The sequence below is a fragment of the Mustela nigripes genome, chromosome 8, assembly GCF_022355385.1.
Source record: "Mustela nigripes isolate SB6536 chromosome 8, MUSNIG.SB6536, whole genome shotgun sequence".
In the NCBI taxonomy this organism is placed as follows: Eukaryota; Metazoa; Chordata; class Mammalia; order Carnivora; family Mustelidae; genus Mustela; species Mustela nigripes.
This window is the reverse complement of record NC_081564.1, coordinates 71,690,533-71,714,110: the sequence shown is the minus strand read 5'-3', so window position 1 is coordinate 71,714,110 and position 23,578 is coordinate 71,690,533. Positions and strand designations below refer to the sequence as shown.

The 23,578-nt window shown below is 39.3% G+C and overlaps 1 protein-coding gene across 1 annotated transcript in view; it reads right to left on the bottom strand.

Moving 5' to 3' along the window:
* Nucleotides 1-23,578, bottom strand: part of RAB27B (RAB27B, member RAS oncogene family) — a 52,226-nt gene that overhangs the window by 16,204 nt on the left and 12,444 nt on the right. The gene's annotated exons all lie outside the window — the stretch shown is intronic.

Sequence of the window (23,578 nt, the reverse complement as noted above, 5' to 3'; positions counted from 1 at the left end):
TAGTTCAGGGGTCAGAACTGGGCTTCTCCATAAAAGCACTCATTCACCCATCTAACACATACTCACTGGCACCTTGTAATTCGCATGATATTCTGCATGACTCCAAGGATACACTCTGTTTTCTCTAGAGGGAAGCTTAACAAATGCTACAGATATGTATGGATGGCTACTGTACAGGCAGACTTCCCCATGCGAACTTAAAATATTCTTTGTGAGCTCTCCAAGTAACAATCCTAAAAATGCTGTGAAAAGCTATGACCTTGTGACTTGAACTTATTAAATTAATAAAAATCAAGTTAAATTCTTTTTTTTAAAGATTTTATTTGTGGGGTGCCTGGGTGGCTCAGTTGGTTGGGCATCTGCCTTCAGCTCGGGTCATGATCCATCAAGTTCCACTGGGCTCATTCACCCATCTAACACATACTCACTGGCTCAGTGGGAAGCCTGATTCTCCCTCTGCTTGCTGCTTTCCCTGCTTGTGCTCTCTCTCTCTGACAAATATATAAATAAAATCTTTAAACAAAAAAATCTTTAAAAAAAAAAGAATTTATTTATTTGAAAGCAGGAAAGAGCATGATCAGGGAGAGGGGGGCAGAGGGACAAGCAGACTCCCTGCTGAGCACAAAGCCCAACACAGGGCTCAGTCCCAGGACCCTGAGATCATGACCTGAACTGAAGCCGTCCAAGGTCCCCCAAACCAACTTAATATCTTAAGGCACTTTAGACAGCTTAAAATAACAAACAAAGTATCAGTGATATTACTTCGTGGTGCTTTACATAAAACAAAGCTGTCAAACATAAAATGGACAGATGCCTAATATTTTCCCATGTAACTTTATAGGACTGGTTTGTATTGGGCTCCAGTAGGTACATTTTGAGATCTGGCATTCCCACAGCAAAATGTCATTGAGTGATCGCCTGAGGGTGGTTCTCATGGTCTGACCTTGGAATTCTGCTTCCCATAACCACATCCATGTCCTAGAGAAACTGGGGCGCACGGGTGGCACAGCTGGTGAACTGTCTGACCCTTGATTTTGGCCAGGTCATGATCCCCAGATCATGAGACTGGGCCCTGCGTCCGACTCCATGCTCAGGAAGGAGTCTGCTTGAGACTGTCTCTCCCTCCTGCTCTACCTCTTCCTCCCAAAATAAATAAATATTTTTAAAAAATAAATAAATTATGGATGGTACTCAAAGGACCTATAGTCTGCGCAGCAGTAGAACAGAGGCATCTTGTGAAGGGAAGGGAGATGGGGGGGTAATTAAAAAAAACAACTATGTATTCAATAGCATTTTCTTCTGTTAAGAAGGTTTTGATTTTCATTTTGATTCTTCTTAAAGGCTATTTAAAATTAATGGAAGTGAGCCTATATGGAAAATTCAAACCCAATTATAAATATATATCAATATCAAGTTAATCAAGCAACCTTTACTTAAGCCGACAATGGTCATTGTGTCTCTTACTGCAATCAAATCTATTTTAAAAGATAAAAGTATCCATTTTGCTTCATTCTGTGATCAAGAGATCTAATGTAATAGAGATAAAGCAAGAAGTTATTGAACTCTGAAGTTCAGCTTACTTGGCCTGAAAATAAAGGGTAAAAACTCTAACACAAGTCATCTTTAAATTGATTTATCTCCATTGATATATTATTCTCACATATTTTAAAAATTATTCTCACATATTAAACTCACTTCTAAGCCAATGAATGATTTCACCTAAATATATATTTTTTAAAGTAACATTTTTTTTTCCATTGGCTTCATTTTGTGGCAACTTTTGAATCTATGAAAGGTTTTTTTTTTTTTCCTTTTTCTCTGTACTTTTTATTACAAGAAATTTCTAACATATACACAATTTGAGGGACTAGAAGTATCTTCCCATAGATCATTCAGCCAGCTTCTAAATGAATGTATAGAAGCCAGCTTCTATCCACCTAGGTCTATACCCAAAAGAAATGCAAACATATATCTACACAAAAACTTGTACATAATACTCAAAACTGTCCCCAGAAGGAAATAACCCAAATGTCCATTAGTGGATGAACAGATAAACAAAATGTGGCAGGGCCACCCAATGGAATATTACTCAGCCATAAAAAGGATAAGGTAGGGACACATGCTACAACATGGAAGAACTTTGGCAACACTGTAAGTGAAAGAAGCCAGATGTAAAAGGCCACAGGTTTTATGATTCAATACATATGTAATGCCCAGAATAGGCAAACTTATAGAGACAGAATATAAGTTAGCATTTGCCAGGGGATGCAGAGAGAAGGAATGGAGAGCGACTGCTGATGGGGAAGAGGCATTTTGGGACGGATGATGAAAATATTCTGGATCTAGATAATAATGGGGCCACATTTTTTGTGAAAGTACTATAATAAACCCCTGAATTGTATACTTTTGAAGGGTAGATTTTATGATATATGAATTATACTCCACAGAGTTATTTTAAAAGCCTAAGGAAGTAAAAATAACGTATTTTATTTAAAAAAAAATTTTTAGCTGAGCTCTACTTTCTAGGTGTTAATTAATACTTGTTTACAATGAAGTCAATTATTAGCAAGAATCAGGTGTATTCAGGTAATAATACCTTCCTGAACCCCAATGGAAAGTACCTGTAGAATATACTTTATGAGCCTGATTCTCGCATTTATATCAATTTCTTTTTTATAAAAATATTTCATATGGGATGCCTGGGTGGCTCAGTCAGTTAAGCGTTGGACTCTTGATTTTGGCTCAGGTCATGATCTCAGGGACTGAGATGAAGCCCCACTTCAGGCTCCATGTTTAGCATGTGGAGTCTGCTTGAAATTCTCTCTCTTCTTCCCTCTCCCTCTGGTGTGCACCCTGTCCAACCTCCCAATAAATAAATAAATAATCTTTTAAAATATTCTTTATTTGATAGGGTCCCAATAGCCAGTCTACTGAGCAAATGTGTTCACAATTCAGGAGTAATTGAAAATCACTGAAGAACAGGGAAGACTGGTCATCAGGACCCCGTGGAACAGCACTGGACAAGAACTTGGCTGTGTATATCATCCAGTGAGTCCCCACATTGGGGATCATCAGTATTCCCTCGAAGGTTTACAAGTATAAACTCTAAGACCTTTCCAGAAGGGCTAAATCAGAATCTCTGCAGCCAGGCCCTGGAACATAAGAGTTCAAAAATTCCACTTAAATATGACAGTAGAACAGCCAGATTTAGGAACTGTTTTTCTCCTTTTTTTCACCTTGAGACCTGTCTACAGGAAATTCTTCCAGAAGGTTAGACTCTTAATCTCTTTCAGCAACTCATTCCAGAGTAGGAAAAACCCATTGGTCAAGAAAAGAGTCAGGTGATCTGATTTGATCTTGTTACTGTCAAGAGAAATTTCCCCTTGTTGATTGCCATCAGCCACGGAGTTGCTGGAGTCCTTCTGCTGCTGATCCATGCTAGTGCAGTGCCCTTAACGTGCTTCCCTAGCTCTGTCTCATTTTGTTTCCTCACATATTCTAAATTTTGTTTCCCTAAAAATTAGGAGTATTCCTCAAAACATTATTTACTCACTCGAAACATGGAAGATATCGCATAAATGTTGCAATTAAGTAAATTAAGCGTTAAGAATTTTTTGAAAGATTTAGTATTTGACTTGGAAAGGTTTTATGCTTGTCTTCATAAGTGAGCCACATGATCTACTTTTTATTAGAGAGCCTACTTTAAAGAAAAACAAAATGCTTTTGTAGGGCCTTTCACCTAGGACTTTAACTCCAGAACAAGAAAAATCAATTTAAATTCCTTGCAATTCAACAAAGCCTCATATGGAAAGACCTGTATCTTTCCCAGGACTGGAAAAAACCTTTGCGGCAATACAACACATTAGGAAGTATACACACATCGGTTGACACCTTCCCTGAAGCCAGTCAGCAAGACCAGAAAATGGGTTTTCCTAACTTAGTGATTTCTCAAATGTGGCAGTTTTTAAAACTCCCAGACCACACCTTAAATCATGTAAATCTGACTCCTGATGGTGAGACAAAAACCTTAATATTCCAACCTACTGTCAAGTTTGAGAACCGCCACACTGCCCTTTAAAGATTTTATTTGAGAGAGAAAGTGTGTGCACCTAGGAGTACACAAGTGGGGGAGGGGGAAATAAGAGGGAGGCGCAGAGGGAGAGAGAGGATCTGGGACAGACTTCCTGCTGAGCACCCAGCTGACTCCATCTCACAACCCTGAGATCACAACCTGAGCCAAAACCTCCTAACCGACTATGCCAACCAGGTGCCCCAAGAACCATCATACTACCTTTCAGCACAGAAAGGTGCTGAATTATTTCTAATTATTTCTAATTTCAACAGCAAAAATAACTCCTAGCTTCACAATATGGCTAACAGGAGAGCTGAACAGACCATTCATGAAGACATATTGTTTCCTAAGACAGTGGTTGGATGGGAAGATGGGTACGTTTCCCACCACAGGTGCCTGCCTCAGTGGGCCCACCAGCCCCGGCCATGGGAGCTGCTTTCTTTCACCATGACAAGGGCATGTGTCCTCTACGATGACAGTCAATCTATCTCTTTTTTCTGTAGAGTTATGTGACATATGGAAAACACCGAGTAGAAGCTTCAACCCTTAACGTCTCCTCAGAGAAGAACAATATGAGTTTGAGCTAAAGAGATGAGCATTTAATAAGATGTTCTCCTAAGTTTTCAGACATTGGTCTAATAATCTTGCAAAACTGTGATCATTTTCCAGTTGGCTGCTGCTTTGAGAAGTCTTGCCAAACTTCCACTGCTTTGCCTCATTATCTGAGAAAGGGCATATTAATCAAAATATCTGCCCATAAATTTTGCATCTCTCAAATGTGAGGAAGCCAAGTTAGATAGCATCTGTGGGCTCACATATCTATAGAAAAATGAAAAGATGAGCTCCATATTCTTACAATTTTCTCACTTAAACCTAATTCTAGTAACTCATAGAGCCATATAATTCCAAAAATAAAAAAAGACAAAAAATCCATGACCTCTTTAGGAAAAGAATGTTGGCTAGCTGCTGTTTTAGTTGATAATTAACAGGAAGCATTTTAAGAGCTTAATAAATGCTGAAAAAGAGAGATTATATCTACAAAGAATGGAATTAGTCCAAAGAAAGTGCTTATTTATCTCAAGGGTTCTTTCTATATTCTGCAGATGCTTATGTTAATTGAAATTTCTGGATCAGAATTTTATTTTTGCAATATGTATGAGGCTTAGTGGAAAATACAGAATGCTATTACAAGTGGAGAGAAAATAAGTAAATGTTAAGTTTATTCATCTAATACATTATTTGAAATGAGCTCTATACCAGAAAATCTATGGCTCTAAATCTAAAAGGTATTCAGAGAGTGAAAAACTCATAAAGCCCCAAAACCAAATAATCCGGTTAAAAAATGGGCAGAAGACATGAATAGACATTTTTCCCAAGAAGGCATCTAGATGCCTAACAGCCACATGCAAAGATGCTCAACATCACTCATCATCAGGAAAATGAAAATCAAAACCATGATGAGATATCACCTCACACCTGTTAGAATGGTCAAAATCAACAACACAGAAAACAACAGGTGTTGGTAAGAATATGGAGAAAGGAGAACCCTCCTGCACTGTTGGTGGGAATGCAGCTGGTGCGGCCACTCTGGCAAACGGTGTGGAGGTTCCTCAAAAACTTGAAAATAAAATTACCCTATGATCCATTAATTGCACTACTAGGTATTTACCCTAAAGGTACAAAAATACTGATTCAAAGGATACATGCATCTCAATGTTTATAGCAGTGTTATCAACAATAGCCAAACTTATAGAAAAAAACCAATGTCCATCAACTGATGAATGGATAAAGATGTGGTATTCATCTATCTATCTATATACACATACATAAATATATATGTCTATATATATAAACATATATGTCTATGTATCTATATATGTATATATGTGTATACATATATAATCTTTATGAATACCACATATGGTATTCACATATTTATATATGGTATTATATATATTTATAATTCCATATATATAATTCCATTATATGGAATATTATATATTATATGGAATTATTGGAATATTATATATTCCATATAATGGAATACACACACATATACAATGTAATATTACTTAGCTATAAAAAAGAATGAACTCTTTACATCTACAACAATGTAGGTGGAGCTAGAGAGTATTATGCTAAGTGAAATAAGTGAGACAAAGACAAATACCATATGATCTCAATCCTATGTGGAATTTAAGAAACAAGTGAACATAGGGGGGAATAAAAGAGAGGCGAGCCAAGAAACAGACTCTTGACTCCAGAGAGCAGACTGCTGGGTCCTGGAGGGGAGGTAGACAGGTACTACAAACTAGGCAATGAGGATGAAGGAGCCCATTTGTTGTGATGAGCACTGGGTGTTGTAGATAAGTGATGAAAGCACTGAATTCTACACCTGAAACTAACGTTACGCTGTCCATTACCTAACCAGAACTTAAATAAAAATTTGGAGGAAAAAAGAAAAAGAAAAACTCATCAAATGATGCAGGAGTGGGGGCAGAAAAAATCAGGAGGGCTTTATGGAGGAGGGGAGATGAGAGCTGGAGTTCGATGTGGGGAGAACAAATGACGGGGGTGAGCAGAGCGCTCGTGTCCTGGAGGCAGCAGGTATACCCAGCGTCAGAGGCTACAGCCAATACGGCTCAGGTGGAAGCAGAAGCAGCACTCTGGGGGGCCTCGGTTGGAGAAATTGGATCTGCAGGATAAGGTGTCAATGGTGGTGTGATGTAAGAGGCAGCTGTTGGAGGACACAGGCCTGGGTTTAGAAGTTCAGTTTCAGCCATTTAGCCCCTATGTGGCCATGGGCAAACTACATAACCCTTGATTCCTACAGTCTTTTTGTTGTCGTTGTTGTTTTAATTTTATTTATTTATTTGACAGAGAGAGAGAGAGAGAAGGAGAGCAGGAACACAAGCAGGGGGAGTGGAAGAGGGAAAGCAGTCTCCCCCGCCCCCAGCAGAGCAGGGAGCGGGATGCGGGGCTCGATCCCAGGACCCTGGGATCATGACCTGAGCCGAAGGCAGACGCTTAATGAATGAGCCACCCAGGCCCCCCTATTCCTACAGTCTTTACCTGCAGTCGTAGGTACGTAAAGTAGGTAAAGTACGTGGTTCAATACATTCCATCATCCTATATTTCCCCTCCACGCTTAACTCGCCAAAACATAGGGAACCATTAAAAACAACACCACCATATGATCAATGACACAATGTAAGAAAACCACATAATAATTAATCAATTCCTACAAGTTACTTTGTAACTTAAAATGAAGTCACCCAATTTCTCAGAACAAAGGTCATGTAGAAATCCCAAGAAAAAGGCATAGCTACATTTTTAAAAGCTGGCTTTACTTCCACTTGACAAAGCACTAGATTATTTCAGCTACTTTATCCCCTGCTGAAGCTCCGATTAAAAATACAGTATGTCCACAAGGCCTAATTACAGCTTTAATAAGCCTATTGTTTACTTCTTGGCAGTAACCTAATCAACTGACCATGTCTTAGACTCACCTAGCATTTTCCAATATAAAACATTTATGATTTTGTCTTTGATGACTTTTACCCCCAGCTGTTACTGGTGAGAAAAGAGAAGTCCTCATTAGCGCAAAGATATTTACAGTTATGCACTCTTGTCCTGCTGTCTGGTGCATTTTCAAGTCTCATCAGAGCAGAGCAGAAGGCAGCTGGGTGCCTTGCTCAGCACCCTCGCTGGCCAGGGTAGCACTCCATTCTATAATATTTATTAACTTAAGAGTTGGTGAACATTGTTGGTTAATAACAATTCGAGATGGAGAAAAGTCATAAAATATTTAAAAATGTGAGTGGTTTGCTAAATTATACTTCCTAAAAAGGTTGCTACTCAGAATTTTGCATTATGCTTTTGTCCGATCTTTTTTTAAACTGAGAAAGGGACCTTCCTGTGGGAACACCCTCTCTTGACTGTTCATATCCACCGGGACTGAGCTCACTGATAAAGAACCATGAGCTCAGCAAAGAAATGCCAAAGAGTTGGGAGTTTTTCTAAACTAAGATTTGTTACAAGACAGTTCTTATGAAATTAGCTTTGCCTCTATTTGCCAGATGGGGTTTAAGAGGAGAGAAAACTCTGTAGCGTGCTACAGGAATACAGACTGGGTCATGTTCTATCTCATCTCTGCAAACATCACCGCCCGCAAGTTCCCTCCTGCCCAGGAAAAACATGATCACATTTTCCATCAAAGATTTACATTTTACTTTCCGGTATTTTTTTTTTTAAACAAAAGGACAAGTATAATAATTTACTATATTAAATCAAAACATTGAAAGGAAAAGGTTAACATCTGAGTGGGAAAAATAATCATAGCGAGCTATATGCCACACAGAATATATTTGTTATATCTGACACTTTCCAGTTTATGGAAAGTCTGCATCTCTAAGAAATTTGGGGGAATTCATCTATCTCCCCCAACATCAAAGAGTGATCTTCCTATATCATTCCCACTACTTTTTAATTTTTTTTTTTTTTTTTTTACGATTTTATTTCTTTATTTGAGAGAGTGAGAGAGCTCACGTAGGGGGAGCTGCAGAGGGAGAGGGAAAGGCAGGCATTCTGCTGAGCAGGGAGCCTGATGCACGGCTTGATCCCAGGACCCTGAGGCTATGACCTGAGCTGAAGACAGATGCTTAACAGACTGAGCCACCCAGATGCCCCTCCACTGCTTTTTTTAAAAAGGAAAATCCAAATATCTTCCTTTAGTGTCTGTTTCCTAAGGTTCTAGCAATAAGCAAACCATTTCTTTTAGCAAGCTACATTATCATAGCTAAAGTAAAGGTTTTCCTGCTGCAAGTTGAGCCCACGTGGATAGGTATTATTACAATAAAAGGAAAAAATATGGAAGTTAAATGCTTGTATATTAAATTTCAGAAGTCAAACTCCTAGTTGCATTTAATAACAAAATAGAGAAGTTTCAGATTTGTTCTATCTATATATTTCTGTTGAACACATCAAGGTGAATGTACCATTGTGCAAGACTGTGAGGGGGATTATATTTCAGAAGAAAGTTGGCTCTGCTCTTCCCTGACAATGTGACTCAGCAGCTAATCTTCTTGCTCATACATACACAATGACAGATGCAGACTCATGCCCCCCCCCAGTCCACCCCACCCCCCACTGTCTTTCCCCTAATTAAGCTAAGGGTGGGACTCTAGTATCATTCCTTTGACAGCATGTAAAAGAGCAGACTTTTCTTCAGATCTAAAACAGAAACTAGTTTTATAAACCCAGCAATAAGTAAGGTTTACTTATTGAATAATCATAAATATTAGTAAATGATACACTGTATCTCCTGGTAGACAGGTTTACATTGTCCTAAGCAAAACAAGTGAGTAGTATAAAATACGAGGAAGAAGTATGAGAATGCAAGCTGGGACATTTTTCTCCAGCCCAGCATGGACTAGGTCCCATCAGCTATTGATTCATAATGAGCACACATGCGTGTGTACACACACACACACACACACAGGCACAGAGGCTTATCAAGCATGAAAACATCAGGAGGCCTGTGCACACCACTCCCTAAAAGCCAGTCCTCTACTGAAACTGATCTTGTTAGAAGATAAATCTGCTTTGAATGTTTATGGAGGAAGCCAGAAATACGTACAATTTACAATACAAATTATATAAAATATACAAATCTGAACTTTCTTCTAGGCCTATAATTCAAAGTAGGAGAATGAGATCATCTTTTTCGTTGAGAATTCGATGCAATCTATCCAACAGGCAGGGGCTACTCTGCCTAGAACGAGTGTACTGGGTCCTAGGTTTCCTCGCCTGGAAGTAAGGTGGTGCCGGTTTGTTGGATGAGCAGCAGAGGACAGAGGAGGGGGTTATTTGTGCAAGGAGCGAGGGGAACATGAAGGCACGCCCATTATCAGCCTCTTTAATTATCCCTGACAGATTGCCCAGGTGGAGGCCTCAGGGTGCTTCAAAGGAAAGATCAGAAAGTTGCCTGGGGCCCTGACACTGTCAATGGCCAGTCTGATCCCTGCCTTTGATGAAAACTGGTACAGCAAACCCATTTACAGAACCTCTGTGTGTAGAACAGTAACCCCAGGAGCTGGGAGAAAATGAAGGAGGAAAGCGGAAATACATGTGAGATGATCCAGAAATGCTTAAGAAGCAACAAGAATGAGGCATTCTGTAAGAAACTGAGGAAAAAGGATGGGGTTTATAGTTAAAATTCGGCTTCAACACATACTTGTAGCACCGCTCCATTTCTAAAGCAAGGATATTAATCACCCCCACTTCCGCGCCTTCGCTCACCCAACAAACATTTATTGGGCACTGATCATGTGCCAGGCACACCAAGCTTATTGCAGAGATTAAATGAAATGGCATGAAGTCTCCACTACGTTACCAAGACAAATGTGACGGCTCAAGGGACTGCGTGTTCTGACGGCATACGCACCTGCCACGCCTACTCACTCTCAGAAGGGGCTCATGTGAACAAAGGGCACGGTCACTGCAGCTACTAAGAGTCTCCTAACTTGTCTTCAGGTCTGTGGCTTTGCCTTTTCCTCCGTCCTTCTCCAGCAAACAAGCCAATTTTCCTCAGAATTATAGTCGGCCAACATCACTGTCCTGCTTCCCATTTCCCAGTGGCATTCATCAAACTGCAAATAAAACCCAGAGTCCTTTCTCCTGCCTTACAAAGGGCTGTATGACCCGGCGGACTGTGCTATACCAGTTCTCTATTCCTTCAAGGAGCCGCGTTTCCTCCTGTGTTAGAACCATGGCATGGGCTGTTCCCTCGGCCTACACTCTTCCCCCACTCCTATCTCACAAATGGTCTTCTTACTATCATTTGCTTCTCCCTTTAAATGTGTCTTCATCAGGGGGATCTGGTAGGAACCCCAAATCTAACAAAGGCTCCCATTCACTTTCTCTGGCATCCGTCTAGTGTTTGTGTGGCCCTTCTTCCCAGCTGATATGGTTCTTCTTGTTTATTATCACTCACTTTCCCATCTAGGCTGCAAGCTCGAGTGGGTTGAATCCTCGCACGCTTTGTTCACTCCGGAGTCTAGCTAAAAATAGGTGTTCAACAAATATTTGCTGGAGACACTAATACATGCTCTGTTAGATTGAATTTGTGTGGTTCTGTAATGCAGAGACAGCTGGTCTCGAAGAAGTCCAGCCTGTGCATGAAAATCCCTGAACACTCTTCCTAAGAAACAGTGTCTTGACCATCAAAGTTACCTGATATGTTGAATCAAAGAAGAAACTAATCTGAAACTCACAAGTTCAGGATAAAGCTATAAAATTAAAGAACCCTAGGAGTTGAGTGTACAGTTTCCAACTCTACTAATTGCAGTTTTGAATACCTACCTCTACTCCTTTGATATTCAGAAACAAGTCCACTTAAAATACAGAAGATTTTGATGAGAGGCTAGAATTTGATGAGAGGCTAGAAAGGGTTTTAGTTAAGTGCTTAAGGGTGGGATGACTGAAGAGGAAACCTCCTTTGGATTCCTGGACCATTTCCAGGAATGGAAATGTGTGTGTGTGTGTGTGTGTGTGTGTGTAGGCTTCCCCAAACCATGGGTAAAGACCTCAGTCCCACAAGATGGCCCTCCACTCTAGGCATCAGCGGGAAGCCCATGTTGTTACCTGTGCTACAAACTGACCAGCTACAAATTGGAGATTCCAACAAGCCCTCCAATACAGATGCCAATTGTCGCTCAGAAGGGACCTGTATGTAGTTCTAATCAACAGGCTGCAAACCAGAGGCTCCCACAACCCTCTCCTTAAGTTCTATTAATTTGCTCACAGAACTCAGGAAACCTGTTTCCTCCCTAGATTACAGATATATATTACAAAGATTGTTAAAGGTTACAAATCAACAGTCAGACGAAGAGATACATAGGGCAAAGTAGCAAACAAAGGAGCTTCTGTCCTCATAGAATTTGGGGCCTGGCATGGTCGCCTGTGGAAATATTCTGGTTCCCCAACCTAGAACCCCCCAGAATCCCCTCCTTTTGGGGGGTTTTATGGAGGCATCATTACTTAGGCATGTTGGTCAACTCATTGGCCATTGGTGATTGATGCAACCTCCAGCTCCTCTCCCCTACCCTGAAATTAGCAGGTGGGACTGAAAGTTCCAACCCTCTCTTCCTGGTTGGTTCCCTCAACCCTTGGCCTTTTCCCAAAAGTTGTTTCATTGCATAGACCTGGTTGTAACGGAAAGGAATTTGTTATATATACGAGACATCCAGGTCACCTTGACGGTTCTGAAGCTATGTCAGAAACTGAGAAGGGGAGACCAGATGTTATGACAGAGATGTTCCACTGCTCTTACCCCTCAGGAAATTCCAAGGGCTTCTGGAGCTATGATCCAGGAACTGAAGATAAAGACCAAATATAGTTGACAAATACATTTTGGTCACCTGAGTGGTCAAATACATATATTTCTTATAATATAAATCACAATATCGTAGAATCTCATGTGAGCAAATCATGGGCTCAAATCCTCATTTCTACCATCTCCCATGTAAAGTTTTTTTTTGTTGTTTGTTTGTTTTTTAATGAAGCAACCCATTATCTTAGATCTCAAACTCTGAGGGTACAAAATAAAAATAACCTGTACTTCAAGAAAAAGCAAGGATCCTGTTTCAAATCTATGAAAATGGCTAGTGTTGCAAGAAAATTGAAGAAAACATTATCACTACAGAATGCAAATAACTCACATCATAGGTAACCTGAAGGAAGAAGAGTACCACTGATCTGTCTGTGACTGTTTTCACTCTGACCTGGATTCCTGGACAGAGCATACAGTAACTGCTCAGTAAGGACCTGGAATCTTAAGGCAGCTCTGTCTGGGAACAAATTTCAGCTAGTGCTGAGTTTTCAGAACCTATATTATAAAGATTTTACAGAGGATTACAAACTTTTTTACTTAATTCACTTGCTTTATTTCAGCCTCTACGTCTTAAGAAAAAAAGTTATGGCTGATCTTCCCTCGTGTGGTACAAAGGTCAGCTGCCTGAAAACCTCCTGTGTTTCTCCATATGTACTCTTTGGTAACTGCTCTCTAACGATGGCCTCTGTAGCCAGTATTTTGAGGTGTCCTAAAAGACCTGAACCTGAACCCCAGCATCTGCCCAGCCACTGTGCCTAAAACCTTCATGAATTCTTTATGAAACAGATAATCCTAAGGATCTAGTAGAAGGATATTAACTGTATTAGAGCAAGAGGTCACCAAGGAGGCGATATTTTAACTAATTTGCTCATTAGTGTTGATGAGGTTGACACAGTAAACTCACTACCTCCCACAGTCACCTAACTGTGTCTTCCAAGGCAAATGTTGATTAACAGAGTATCTGGTAAAAAGAGACACAACATATTTTGTTGAATAAATAATGAAAACGAGGCAAAAGTAGACTTAGGCATAGCTGTATCAGTGAAATTCCTGAATGGGAAAATAGGGAAGAAATTTAGTAAAATAAAGTCCATGGGCTGCTAGAGGGACACCTTAAAAAGGAGGGGGGGCATATAGAATCAAGCCCCTCAAAATTTTGTTCCTAGCTGCCCCTAAAAATGTCCAACCCATTCTAAATACCCTTATTATAATTGGTTGAGCTTCTCAGATTCTAAAAGCTATTGTAATAATTAACTTAAGAAAACCACCCTGCCCTTTACCAGTGGCATTTAATTGAATCTATAATAATCTGTACTTTGCCTAATAATACATTAAGTCTGCAGCTATGTGTTGAAAAAAGACATAAGGAGGACAATAAAAATTGTCAATAAAAAGGCAATAAAAAGGTGAGCAGGAAAGGGGACATTCCAAATTGTTGAGCCATAACTTATAAAGACATATTTGCATTACTGGATTCTGGATGTCAAAGAAGCCACAGGCAAAAGGCTACCAAAAACTTCAAATGAGTGGTCTGAAAAGCAAAGATGAAGGAAGGTGAAAACATTAGAAGTAGGATAATTAAAGACCTGGGCTGGACAAAGGGTAATTTTGGAAACTCCCACCAAGAGCTAAATATTATTCTGAGCTTATAAAGGTTAGTCCCTCCACCTAGACAAGGTGCACTAACAGTAATGCAGAGCAAGGGAACCCACTATGTGGCAAGGCATACGTGATTGTCATACTTCTAAAAAAGACAAAGTCAACAAACTTGAGACCAATTCATAAAATGAACAAATCACTAAGAAAATTAATAAGATATTAAGAAGTTGACCTGGTCTCCACTCTTCCCCCCTTCTTTCATAGTCCTTCGAGAAAACTTAAAATTTCTTTGTTGCTGTCATAGCATTATTCTTTGGATGCTGGACCAAAACCCAATTCCAAACTACTGGAATCACTCCAATGGTGGTTTCTTTCTTTCTTTTATTTTTATTGATGTATTTATTTTTAGCATCTCGCTCTGCACTGTCAGACATCACCTGCTCTCCAAAATTCACCAGGCCTTAAGAAATTCTTTCACATCTGCTCTTTGCTGAATGTTAAGATTTCAAGGCTGGTTGATCCTTTAAAGATGCTTCTAGGTGAGTTGAAATGACCAAACTTTAGAGAACTTAAGACCCCAGTGCAAATCTGCAGGTTTCTGGGTCCATGAAATGGTGCCCGGGTTCAGCCCCCCTCATATCCCTGCATAGTCAAACCACCCAGAACACAGTCTATTCTCAATTTTAAAAGAGAATATCAAGACAGCTCAACTAACATTTACGGAACATCACCTGTATGCAAGACTACCGTAAGTGCTGTAAATACAGAGACAGACAAAAGGAGCAAAGCCGGGAATGGGATTCAGTTCGATCTCTCCTCCCTGAATCTCTGCCTCAAATTCACCGGAAAATATCATTATCGGGAAGTGACCTTGACACAGATACTCACATTGTGTCCTCTGCTACAAAAACCAGAATGGTTTTGTGGTCTGTTTCTACATCATGCATCTCATAAAACATATCCACAAAGGATGAGAAAGAAAATACTCAGCGTGTGTAGGTATAGGATATGCACCCCTCCATTTTAATCCAGTGCCTTCATTTTAGTTACCCATCAAGACATGGGAACGATATACACACACTCTGAGCACAGTGATCAAGGTCCTGACCAAAAACCGCTGCTTCCTTTGCCCCTAAGTCATAGCTCGTCATTATTGCTGTTCGACTGTTTTTTTCATAAGCCCTTCATGCTCACGTGACTCAAGGCAGGTGAACCAACAAACACAAAATCCAGAACTATCTTGCAAAGGATTTACAGAGACGAGTGAAATTTGAACCCCAAAGAATTTTACCTGTTCGGTTTCTGTCTGTCAGGGTTCTCCAGAAGGCATTTTAACGGAGACAGTCATCCGCTGAGAACCAGAAACAGCTGTTCTGAATTGTTTTTCAAATTAAAAACAAGCTGTTTCTGAAGAGCGTTAAGAAAAGGGGAATCTCAGAATTAGGTCAGAGCAGGGTGTGACCCCAACAAGACTTTGGGGCCAGACAGGGCTCTAATTCCTGTTCCTCTAATGACTAGATGTGTGGCATGAACAAATTAGTTAACCTCGCTCTCAGATCCCTCCTGCATAAACGGGGTCCTACAGCATTTGTAAAACACCTGGTTAGCCACTTAGCCAATGGGGAGACCCTGAGTAGGTGAAAATAATCTTGGTATAGAGCACTATCAGGAACAATTTCTTTGTAATCTTTGCATTTCTTTGTAATTAGTGTTGCAACTGCAAACACATTAATAACATTTCCCATTCTGTGACTGCAATAAAGGACTCTTTCTCAGTGAAAGACCCCCACTGGGCCAGGGAGGGGAGAAGATACTGTTGCCTAAGTACAACCCTGAATGATTCAGATAGAGAAACCTAAAACCGGCTCAGATGATTCTCAAGTGAAAAAAAAAAAAAAAAAATCGAAAGCAGACAAAAAGATGCTAAACAGCATGACTAACAATTTAGGGATGGCACAGTTAGCAAATAAAATTCAGGACACTCAGTTAAATTGGAAGTTTGGATAAAAAGACCAATTTATTTTTTAGCATAATCGTGTCACAAATACTGTTCCTTTAACTGGAGTGATGGATTTCATCTGGCAACCCGAACCAGTGTGATAACTTGTGCAAAAAAGGGAGAAAGAAAAAAAAAGGGAGCAACAACAATATGTGTAGCTAACTCTTCAATTACACATGTAGGAAATGGAGTTTGGAGATTTGCTTCTGGGAGGGGAACTAGACGGGAGGCACTTTTTGGGCCTTTTCAGTTTTGAACCACATGAAAGTATTACTTATTTTTAAAACAAATGACATTATAAAAATTAAAAATAATTGTAATGGGAGGGAAGAATCAATATAGAGAGGACATAACTAATATAGACTATACGCTTAGAAAACAAAACTGAGAGGAATCTGTCAAAACATCTTATTCTATTACACTCTGGTTTTTCAGTGTAGACATAAATAGAATTAATATTAACAATCACTTGTTGAGCTGCCAGATTATAATTGGAATTAATATTGGCAGCCTCCTGTGGAGTTGCTATTACGCTAAGCACTTTATAGACTTTAGTTAATTTAATCCTCACAATAACCCTTGGGGGTTTTGCAAACGAAAAGGGTGAAACTCCGAAAGATTAATTAATTTGCCCAAATCACACAACTAATGATTGGCAGGCCTGGGGTTTAAATCTAGGTCAGTCAGAATCCACAGCTTGTTGCTTTTAAACACAAGACAATACTGGACTGTCTTTCAGCATGCAGATTCCCAAAGTCAGGAAATCTGTATTTGAGCATGAAAAGCAATACAGAAAGGAAGAACAACGAATGCATACATTCATTTTAGGCCAGCATCAGTCACCGAGCTATGAAACATGCCAGCCCTGTGTTTTTTTGTTAAGTAAATATACAGGTATACCTTGCTTTATGCTATGCCTATGTTCCAGGACAGTTGTTTATAAATGACATTTATGCAAATGTAATCATATTTAGAGTAAAACTGGAAGTCTGCTTTTTAAACAAAGTGTGTTACATTTGGAAGATAAGTATGAGCTCAGTTTCACTGTTTTGGGGCAGGGCACAAAACGAGATCATCTAGGAATATGTTAATTGTCCTTCAGAGTTGAGGGTCTTAATATAAAATATTACTGGTATTTTATGTATGGAGAGGAAACTTTGCTAAATTACAAAGGATTTAATCAGCTAAATTAAATTTATACCTTGAGCCTACCTTTGGCTAGTTTATTGTTTAAAAAGCATGAGTAAATATTTGCAATAGAGAAGCAGAATGTCACTTACCTTACCAAACCAGTATTATTTTCATAGCTTATCAGAGACAGGAATATGTTACAGGACTCTTTAGTTTTCTACTGTGAATGCTTTTTAAAAGATTTCTCCAAAATCTATTTTCAGCTACACATCTTAGACACATCCCCCAATGATCTGCCTTCTTTAGATGGCAATGTGTGCGGAAGAGGAAGTAGGGGTTTATCTACTGGAGTTGATGATCAAAGGCTAATAATATTTCAAGAGCTTTAAAATTAGTAATTTTATAAACAGTTGACCAAAAGCTATCATCCCATTGAAAAGAGAGCCACAGACTCCCTGAATAGTTGCCAGGATTTCTGTCAGAGGTCGGGATAGGAGTGGCTGAAGGCAGGTAAGGGTCCCCTCCAGCCCATTGACTACTAGAGCAGCACACTGAGGTTAAGGCAAGACTTGATTTCCCCATGTTCAAACTTCGTGCCTTCAAAACTACATCAACTCTTCTGAGCAGCCAGTAATCACGATTGTGAATTCAGTAAAAATCATTTCAGAAATGATCATTTAAAACCATGCCCAAAGATGCTATTGGCCAGGCAATGGCTCGATTTGTCCATCTTGGTAGAGCAGTATTTTTATCTTCAGTTAAATATTCTATTGATTTTCCTCTTTATTCCTTATAAAAGGGAGCATTTTCTTTGAAAGTATATAATACTAAAGAATATGTATTAAATGCTAGATCAACATTACCAAAGATTTTATCTAAATAGCCAAGAGTAATGGAGGATTTTATATTACTTTGAGCTCTCTGGAAACAGATACCTCCCCACCTCTTATCACCCATACCATACCATGAAATGTATTTATTTTTTATATTTACACATTTTTAAAAAATATTTTATTTATTTATTTGACAGAGAGAGATCACAAATAGAGAGGCAGGCAAAGAGAGAGAGGGAAGCAGGTTCCCTGCTGAGCAGAGTGCCTGATGAGGGACTTGATCCCAGGACCCTGAGATCATGACCTGAGCTGAAGGCAGTGGCTTAACCCACTGAGTCACCCAGGTGCCCCTATATTTACACATATTTGATTCAGTAAGTATTTTCCAGAATGCATTATGTTCTGGTAAAGTACTGCCAATAGTAAATCTGCATAAAACTCGTATTATTTCCAATAAATCAAACTGTATCTCCATTTTTTTTTAAATATTTTATTTATTTATCAGAGAGAGAGTGGGAGAGAGCGAGCACAGGCAGACAGAATGGCAGGCAGAGGCAGAGGGAGAAGCAGGCTCCCTGCCGAGCAAGGAGCCCGATGTGGGACTTGATCCCAGGACGCTGGGATCATGACCTGAGCCGAAGGCAGCTGCTTAACCAACTGAGCCACCCAGGCGTCCCTGTATCTCCATTTAATTGGATTTATTATGTGTAACTAAATCGAGTTTTTTTTTTAATTTACCCTTCTTCATTTTAAAAATAGGAAAATTGAATTGTTTATATCGTTTATAAACTATGATGGTTAAAAAAGGTTTTCCTTCAGTTTCCTGAAGCTCTTGTTTTTTCCACTCTGTAGGTCAACAGCCTAGACTTTTTTTTTTTTTTTTTTTTTTAACATGTAATGTATTATTTACATCAGAGGTACAGGTCTGTGAATCATTGGTCTTTTACAATTCTCAGCATTCACCATAGCACATACCCTCCCCAATGTTCATAATCCAGCCACCCTATGCCTTCCCTCTACTCCCAGCAACCCTCAGTTTGTTTCCTGAGATTAAGAGTCTCTTATGGTTTGTTTCCCTCCTGATTCCATCTTGTTCATTTTTTCCCTCCTAAACCCCCCACGACCTCCCCCCCGCCCTGCTCTCAAATTCCTCATATCAGACAGATCATATGATAATCAACAGCCTAGTCTTACTTAAATATCTTCTTATCTAGAGTCTGGGGAAATATATGTACATTTGAATAACTGGGGTTTTTTTTCTTTTTTTTTTCCTTTATATTTTTTTTCTCAGCATAGCACAGACCCTCCCCCAATGTCCATCAGCCAGCCACCCCATCCCTCCCACCACCCTCCCCTCCAGCAACCCTCAGTTTGTTTTTATCTTAACATTTCTTTACTCACTATTTTAGCTTATACTTTATGACTCTCTCCAAATTGTGTCAGAAAATTCTTAGCACCAGTGGTAAGATGAATTCAAAAATAAAAATGAGGACAGATATTTAAAAGAGACAGGCTTGGTGGAGTCAGTTTCTGGTATATCTCACCCCATAATCAACACAATAATTCTAATTAACACAGTGTTCCAAACTGGAGTGGTCTCTGGTGTGGGTTGGGGGCCATAGCTTTCCATATTCTTCTGGGATGCTCCATGTTGACTCTCCAACCCAAAACCAAATTCACATGTCCTCTTTCTACAGTGATTTTGGAAGCACCAAATCCTCCCATTTACCAGAAAACTGGATAATTCCATCACTTTAATAATTTCATCTGAAGTTCTTTAAAGATGTAAATGTCAGTATAACCTGTGTGATAGTATCATATTTCACTTCAGCATTCCGGAAACATACAGAAAATTTCAGATCCCCATGGAAATGCTTCATAGAACAATGAGCTAAGATTAGTGTCTTGGGCTTTCTTATAGTCAATATAAAAGCAATCATACAAGGTCCGTTTCTACATTATTTATAAAACTACAATTAAAAACATTATCCATGATGGGCTTTTTGCCATGAAGTTACTATTAAAATGTAACAATAGAAAAAGAAATGTGTCTCTCCCAATAAATTGATATACGTTCTTTAATTTGATAAGAAAAGCTATGGTCCTCATTATTTTTGTTTGTTTCTGTTGCCTGGAAGATCAGAATTCCGTGTTCTGTTTTGTTTTTTCCTTAATGTTTTAGTGATTAAAGGATCCCTGGATAAACTACTTTACTTCTCTCTACTTCTGGACTACATGACTCTGTTTTTGCTTGTTTTTTTTCTCGTTCCTTTAGCTACTTAACAGTGTTTTTATCTCTAAATTATCACAAACGTTTCTGTGGGAGAAAGTAAACAGCTGATTTTTTTTTTAAGAATTTATTTATTTAGGGGTGCCTGGGTGGCTCAGTGGGTTAAGCCTCTGTCTTCGGCTCAGGTCGTGATCCCAGGGGCCTGGGATCGAGTCCCGCATTGGGCTCTCTGCTCAGGAGGGAGCCTGCTTCTCCTCATCTCTCTCTCTGTCTGTCTCTCTGCCTATTTGTGATCTCTCTCTCTGTCAAATAAATAAATAAAATCTTAAAAAAAAAAAGAATTTATTTATTTATTTGGCAGACAGAGATCACAAGTAGGCAGAGAGGCAGGCAGGAGGTGGGGGCGGAAAAGCAGGCTCCCCACTGAGCAGAGAGCCCAATGCAGGGCTCAATCCCAGGACCCTGGGACCATGACCTGAGCCAAACCAGAGGCTTTAACCCACTGAGCCACCCAGGCGCCCCTACATAGCTGATTCTTGTTAAACATGGTAGTTTTGTTCCGTAAAGTCAACACAAATACTGAATTATTGAAGATGGAGCCATTGTTCCTAGGAGAAATACAGAATTAAGTTCCTGTGAGCTTCTGGTCACCAACTGTTCAATATAAACCTTATTTTATGTGTATTTCTGTTAAGGACACCTTGTTTCATATTATCATTGATTCACAAACATTGAACTCATGGCCAATAGCACCATAACTCATGCCTCGATGAAGCTTATCTGACACGTATTTTCTTCATAAGGCACATCACAGCCTTCTTGCACTTAAGAACACTAATCACTTCAACCATATGCTTGGGGGCATTTTAAACAGAAAACTACCAGCTAAAAGCACAAAAATGGGAAACATGTGGCATTAAATAAACCATGAAAAGGACACTCACGAGAAACCGAAAGGTAAGAAACTGAAACAAGACAGCATCAACTTGTTTGACCTCAGCTAAGAACACGCACATCAGGAGACTCACAATTTTCCCCATGTCTATGCATGTTTGCGAATGACCACAAAGATACCAGAAATCTTGATCTTGAAGTTACAAATAAAGTTTAACTAATAGGCAAATACATAATCTACAACTGGAAAATTATGTGGATTTGTTGTATGACTTCCCAAAACTAACACTATTATATTTTGGCCAACTAACATGTTAGCCACAATTAGAATATCAGATTATGGAGTGGAAAGGAGGGGCTTGAGGGAATGGGACCAGGGACAGGTACACTTTGATTCTCTTGTGGAAATGAGAGAAAGCTTACAGCAAAGGCAAGAGGAGCAGATCCCAGGGGAGCTGCCAGGGAGTCGGACAAAGGACTTAGGTTCTTGGGACAAGGATAGGAGAAGCAAGGTGAGCCTAAAATGGACACAGCATTAACCGATTTCACAACTATACTTTTTCCTATTGCGGTGACCCTTTTATTATAACCATTATTGCTTAACTAGGGGAACTCAGGGGAACTTTTTTTCTTCTCCAATAGATTCCTACCCTAAAATTAGAAAAAATATATCAGGCTATATGACCTGGTATTGAAAAGCTAGTATGTCTCAGGGAAAAGAAGCCTGATACATAATGTGTTGATTTTGGCCAAGTTGTTAGCAAAAGTAGTAAGGGAGACTCTTCTTTCTAGTTGATGATGAAACATGTTATTAAACTAGAACAGCTACTCTTACCTCCCCTACACCTCTGTCTTCAGTGACACCAACATAAGAACACACACTAGGCAAAAGCTGGTAGAAAGGTGAGACAGACACATGTGAATTTTGTAGGACTAATCGCAAAGCTGATCAGTCTGTTCAGTTAGGATGCTGCACAGAGTAGGTGCTCCAGAGATCAACTATATTAGCATTAGCTCTATATAAAAACAGATTAGTTCGTGAAGTGAAAATTCCATCTCTTTTCCTTCTCTATTTGGCTCATCACTAACACTAATAAAGCCTCCTCGATCTTTCACTCAGCAACAATCACTGGGACTATTAGCACCAGGGCACTCCAGAGATATCTCAGCTCATAGCTATCTGTCATGGTTGGTTCATGGCTAATTCAATGTCTTTTTCCACAAGGTTATTTCTCATGGAAGATACTGATATATAGAAAAACCATAATGGTACCTGTGTTTTATGCATGAACTTGGCTTGGTTCTTTAAGTCACACCATTGTTATTTCAGACCCCACCCTGATTACTATGATAGAAGCCATCTCATGGTTATGGAATGGTTTTACTTCTAGTTCTGTGGTAGTTCCACTTCCTGCCCTTCGTTTGGACTGTGATCCTAAACCTATCTGAAGGAGAAACAGACATACAGATTCTATCATATGAGGGATGGTTGCTCTCATAGTCATGGTTTTAAAGATTATTTATTATTTATTATTATTAATACATTATATATTAATATATTAATATATATTATTATTTATTATTATTATTTTGATCTCAATTATCTGAAACGGAGGAAAAATGTATAGCTCCAGTTTGGCCAAAGTTTATAAAATCTGAAGAAATTTTTAAAGGAAGACTTCATCATTTACATTTATATTTCAGAAGAATAGAAATAACCCCCCCCCCTTTCCAAATAACCTTTTTAACATGTTGGGATCAAGTAGACTGAGCTGAAGGTTAGGATATGTCTCATTTGCAAAGAAACCAGTTTTCCCTTCTTTACTGTGTAATAGTTTAACACTGGTCCCCTGGCCCAGCTGGTATGCAGCAGGCACACACCAGTGTGTCTTAGATGCTCCTTTATTCTTATTGGTCAGCAGGTGCCATGCTAGTTTTTCAACATCTTTACTATTACCCATAGTCCCTGGGGAACCAGGAGAAAAAACAGGAGAGATGAGTTCCAATTACACCCTTGATGCTATATTTAAAATCACTTCAAGAGAAAGTTCTCCCATCGAAAGCACCTTGTCATTATAGGGTAGCTTAGCACTACTAAAACAACTAAAAAAATACATTTTATTAAAAATCTAAAGTTAGGGGCACCTGGGTGGCTCAGTGGGTTAAAGCCTCTGCCTTTGGCTCAGGTCGTGATCCCAGGGTCCTGGGACTGAGCCCCACATTGGGCTCTCTGCTCAGCAGGGAGCCTGCTTCCCTCTCTCTCTCTCTCTGCCTGCCTCTGTGCCTGCTTAGTGATCTCCGTCTGTCAAATAAATAAAATAAAATCTTTTTAAAAAATCTAAAATTATAGGTACACTATTACCAGAAAACTTTAATACATATTAAATATTAAATATTTAACTATATTAAATAGAAGTATTAAATAAGT